Raw genomic sequence first — 5,796 nt, 5'->3', positions numbered from 1 at the left:
TGCAAGCTCCGTCAGCAACCATTTTACAACAGCAGAAGTCAGCTTCTGCTGTTGTAAGAAGCTCTGTGCGACAGCTCAGTCCTGCACAGCACTGGGCTATTAGGCTGCAGACCTACGCAGACTTACCTGGAATCAAGTAAGATCTATGGATAGGGTATTTGAAAATTATTATTTTCACCTTACTCACACCCTACTCACAAGGAAGTTCACTGTGTTCAGTAAGACTTATGTCCGAATCCTATCACCCCCAGCACCAGAGGTACACTTTGCCCCGCCAGCTCTGAGTGTTGCAAACATAGTATAAAGAGTGTCTGCAGCACCTGGAGAGGAGGGAGCGCAAGCAGTGCTGGTAGGGGGATGGCGCCAAGCTGCTGGTGGTAAGCAGCAGTGCCAGCGGTGGTGTGGCTTTTTAGAGCGGGGAGAGGTGTTCCAGGGCAGGGGGAGGGCGGGATGGTGGAAGGACCAGCCTGAGAGGGGGGCAGGACTGACGGACACTTCCTCCGCTATATCCTATGCCCTGCATCTGGCTGCAAAGCCCAACATGGGGCGTCTCAAATTTGCACTGGCAAAATACCTGGTGCAGACTCAAGTAGCTCCATTGCAAGGTCTGGGGCTTCCCCCAAGACTTCCAGTGGCCTCCCTGGCCCCACTGGATGCAGTGGTAGCCATTTTGGCGCTGATGCACCCAGCAACACCAGAGAGCTTAGGAGTGGGCTGCGGGGCTGTAATCCTATGTTACTCACTGGAAACAAACATATTTACCTTTTGAAATCAATGGGGCTTACTTCTGAGTAGGCATGCATAGGATTGTGCTGTGAGTAATAGGCTTGCAGCCAATGGTGTACCTGTGGGTCCCTGTGCCCAGGGCAACCCCCTGTTTTCTGCGCCCCCACCCTGTTCCCCCCACACCCTCTTCTCCGCTCCCCACCCCTGACCTAGAAGTAATTGTAGTGATGTCATTGTCACCGCAATTACTTCCACACAGCTACCTCCTTCATTCCCCCTTTGAAAACAAGGGGGAACGGAGGAGGCAGCAGCCCCAGACCGTTGCAATGGAGACTTCCGCTCCACTTGTAAGAGATGCGGAAGGCTCTGAGGGGGTCTGGGAAGTGGCACATGTCTCCTCCGAAATTGGAGGGGGTGCACGCTGCTTCCCCTCTGCCTCTGAGGGATGCCCTCAGAGGCACAGGAGGGGTGCCCAGGAGCACTCCTGGAGGCAGTGAGAACCTGCCTCTCAGGTTCCGACATGCTGCTTCTCTAGGGCATCTGTCTCCTATCCTCCTATAAAGTAGGGGGGGGGGCCCAGTCCAGCGCTGAGGCACTGACCTAGAAGTAATTGTAGTGATGTCATTGTCACTGCAATTACTTCCACACAGCTACCTCCTTCATTCCCCCTTTGAAAACAAGGGGGAACGGAGGAGGTAGCAGCACCAGACCACTGTAATGGAAGCAGCCCCAGACTGTTGCAATGGAGACTTCCGCTCCGCTTGTAAGAGATACGGAAGGCTCTGAGGGGGTCTGGGAAGCGGCACGCATCTCCTCCGAAAGTGGAGGGGGTGCGCGCCGCTTCCCCTCTGCCTCTGATGGATGCCCAGGAGCGCTCCTGGGAGGCAGTGAGAACCTGCCTCTCAGGTTCCGACATGCTGCTTCTCTAGGGCACCTGTCTCCTATCCTCCTATAAAGTAGGGGGGGACGCCAGTCCAGCACTGAGGCACTGATGGAGAGGCAGCTTCTTGCTGCCTCTCCACAGCGCTCCTGGGCACTCCTCCTCTGGTGGGGGGCGAGGCTCGGGGAGGTGCCCCTGGAGGGTTGGCTCCTGGGGCTTTTGACCTGTTTGCCCTCCTTTAGGTACGCCAGTGGTTGCAGTCCAAGTCACTGCTCCCTGATCTCTAGATCCTGGTAAATTGTACCCATTTCCTCCATGCTTGGAACCTGGGGGAGGGGTGTGCGTGGAATCAATGAATCTGCACTGAAAAAATGCATACCTAGAGCTCTGTGCAACATCTGAAAATCTAAGGAAAAAAAAAATGATTCCTAACCTAATACATTTATTCCAGATCTGAAAGAAGGGCAGGTCATTTAGCATTCTTATATGGGGAAGGGGTGGCTGGAGGAGCAGAATTTCAGAAACATGCTTAACAGTCAGCAGTTTCCCAGGTCTGGAACCTGGCATTACATGCCAAATGTCTCTTACAAATGACCGAGACACGTTCCCCAATCCCACGTAAAAATTTATGAGCGTTTCCTATTGATATAAAGTTCCCTCAACGTTACTTGAATTTATAGATTCATATGCACCAAAGTGAAATACTGTCGGCCTTTTTAATTTTGCTGCTAGATTTGCGAGTACTTCCAAGACAAGCAATTATTTGCTTGATCTAAGGCATCTTCGTCAGAATACGTATTGCAGTAAAATTAAAAAAGGGTGAAAATTATAGCTGGCTGTGGTATTGTGTTATTGCTTTTTCCCAGGAGCCATCATTTTTTTTTATTTTTTATTTTTTTGGCATGCAAAATTTATTTCCCTTTCAACATCAACCTTTTCTTTGTGTGTTCGGGAAGTAACATAACATAAATTCTGTGATCTGTGCTAATTCTACTTTTTTTTGTTCTTTGCAGAAAAGAACAAAATGACATAGAAAACTCTCTGAGACAAATGTAGAAATCAAAAAAATAAATCTCGAAATTTAAACAAAAAAACACCTTTCTTATTGTTTCCTTATTTTTTTTGTACCTCCACAGGTTTCTTTTTCATCCATTTGCTAATTTGACTTTTGCTTTTACTTAAATAAACATGAAATGCATATGCCTGCAGTAAGTTCTCGTGTTTTATTCTCTTTGCGTTTTACTCCACTACAATCATCCTATTAATTTTTAATATTTTATTTTCCAAGACTTTCTTTTGTTCAATGACTCTCTGAAGTTTGCAGTTCCAATACTTATTCATTATGGATGCATTGTACAGAGCCAAGAGCACGGTAAGTTTCTTTTTTACATTGGAAGAAATCACACTAAAATGCACCCAGGGAAATAGGGCCTGCAAAGATAAGTGTAGATTTTAATCTTCATCAACAACATTGAATAAAAACTGATAAAATTTTGGCACACGATACACCCAATATCTCATTGACAGAAAAAAAAAAATTAAGTGACCATTACTGATATAGCAATACCTGATGATAGTAGAACTGACCAAAAAAGAACATGAAAAAAATGAGTAAATATCAGAATTTAAAAATTGAAATCCAAAGATTATGGCAAGCCAGCAGTGGTTATCCCAGTGGCGACTGTACACTAGGTGCACTTCCAAAAATGCTTGAACTGCATTTAAAACAGCTGAGTTGTTGGCATCCTTCAGTCTCGGAAGGCTATGGTATCACACTCTGAATAGTATTCTGCAACAGAGTGTCCTCTCCAGTGCGCGAAGCCTGGGTAAAGTAGGTATGGAGGATAGGCTGTTACCCATGCAGCAAATCCCCCCTCTCCACGTCGCTGAAATGGTCCAATGGAAAGGCAGAGGCCAATACGGTTGGTTCCAGCGACGTCGCAAGAGTTGCCAGAACGTGACTGTGTTCAGCCATGAACTGCCTCAGGGACTCCGGCTCCGGATTTTGCCTTGAGGTTGACTCCTGAAGCCTTTTCCATAACTGGATGTAGCCACAAGGCAGTGGAGGTTTGGGATCAGAGTTTTCCTTCTCTCAGATGAGCTGCCTTCCCAGGCTAACGAGTTCCATCTACCCAGCTGAACATTCACAAACAGCTGAACATTGACAAAATTACTATCAATCAAATTCAAAAAGCTATCCTGCTTGGTTCAGCACACATTATACGTAAATACATTATAACAACCTAAGCCCCTGGGAGGGGCCCGACTAGTAATTAATGCCAAGTCCAGTTAAAGTATGGGCAGCTGTGATATTATTATTATTATTATTATTATTATTATTATTATTATTATTATTATTATTATTATTATTATATAATAATAATAATAATAATAATAATAATAATAATAATAATAATAATAATAATAATAATAATAATAATAATAATAATAATAATAGGAAGTAACAAATCAGATGCTGGAAAATTCTATTAAGAAAAATAAGTGACAAATGAATAAGGAATGTGCAACAAAAGTCAAATATTATAGATCTGACCTCAATGAAGTGTTTCTAAGTAATGTAATGACTGTTCTTTCAACTTAAGAAGCTGGTTGTTTAACAGCCCAGTCCTAAATAAACCAGCCCTCCTTGCTGATGCAGCCATGCCAATGGAAGACGTGCCAATTGTGGGAGGAAGGCATTCAAGGAGATCTCATGGTAAGGGAATTTGCATTCCCTTACCCTGGGGAAAGCTAGCACAGAACCATAAAAAGTAACCAAAAAGAGTATTATTATTATTATTAACAGTATTTAATAATCTATAGTGTGATGTGTTGGCAACCTTCAGTCTCGAAAGACTATGGTACAAGCCTATAGCACCTGGTATTCCCAAGTGGTCTCCCATCCAAGTACTAACCAGGCCTGACCCTGCTTAGCTTCCGAGATCAGACGAGATCTGGCATGTGCAGGGTAACAGTTGCTGCTAGTTACCCAGGGTAACAGTTGCTGCTAGTTATAGTGTGATATAGAAAAGGTTTCCTGTATGGGATTGGGGAGATTCCAGTGCCACTGAGATCCACCCCTTCCATTCTCATTCTGCCCCCACCTGCCCCCTCCCTTCCCAGACATTGCCCTTTTCCTCCCACTACTCATCCCTTATGCTGCCTTACCTGCACTCCTGCAGGTAGCCAGTAGCAGTAGCAGGTGGCCAGCACCATCGCCACTGTCTATTTAATTAGGTTTGGGCTGTAAGTTAACCCATTTAATACCAGGAGTAGAAAACATGCAAAATGTCCTGATTATTAGTATTATTTTTTAATTCCAGGTGATGGATTTCCAACTCCTTTGGATTCCAAGGAGATTCTTGGTCTCCTTCCAAGAATTTCAGAAGAAGTTTCCAGGTGTTTCTAGGCTAAGGGTCCAAGTTACAACACTGGGCAGAAGGAAAAAGCAAAAGAAGAGTGATGCTGGACTTGGACCCAAAAGTTTATGTGCCCCAATCAATGTTCAGATTGGGACATGAACGTAACATCCCTCTTGTGCCATTGCTCCACTGCAGAAACATAATGTTGTCCAGAACAGAAAGGTGCAGAAATGTGGGGGTGGGAGGGGCAGCTGTCTGAAACAAACAAAATAGAGGACTGAAGGGTGCTTGCCCATCTCAGCTAGAGAGGGACATCAGCTGTCAAATCAATGTTGCATTTCCATGTTGAACCTTGCTTCCTGAACATGAAACAAGATGACCCACATTGCCACTTGGGAATGGTTACCTTGCGACAACTCTTCAGCTTCTGATCAAATGATGAGAGATTACGTTGAAAGGCGCAAGATCAAAACACGAATATTAGCGCTTGCGATCTTTTCTTCATGCCTCCCACGTAACACTGATCAAAACCACGAGAGCTGCATGGATCAAATGTGAAGAGATGTGTTATCTTGACACTTGGAGATAAACTTTGGTGTTTTGTTTTTTTGTTGGGAAGAATTTGCGAGGTGCCGTGTTCTGCCGAAAGAACCCAACCTGAACATCAAAGAATGCTAATGTACGGTTTGGTAGTCTGTCCGTTGGGACCAAAGAGTTTTCATGTGTGCTTTTTTCCCAGGTACTGAAGGGGATTTAAAATGCCGTAAATTATGTATGGGCCAGCCGTATGCAATGGAAATGCTTCATGCTTACACTTAATGGGAAATA

General features: G+C 44.8%; 1 pseudogene; it reads right to left on the bottom strand.

Annotated features, from left to right (window-relative positions):
• Positions 1 to 4,472: 4,472 nt before the first annotated feature.
• On the bottom strand, positions 4,473 to 4,592 carry LOC136660801 (5S ribosomal RNA; annotated as a pseudogene).
• Positions 4,593 to 5,796: the final 1,204 nt, after the last annotated feature.

Source organism: Tiliqua scincoides, chromosome 9 (assembly GCF_035046505.1).
Source record: "Tiliqua scincoides isolate rTilSci1 chromosome 9, rTilSci1.hap2, whole genome shotgun sequence".
NCBI classification, from domain to species: Eukaryota; Metazoa; Chordata; class Lepidosauria; order Squamata; family Scincidae; genus Tiliqua; species Tiliqua scincoides.
This window is presented reverse-complemented; position numbering and strand designations above follow the sequence as displayed.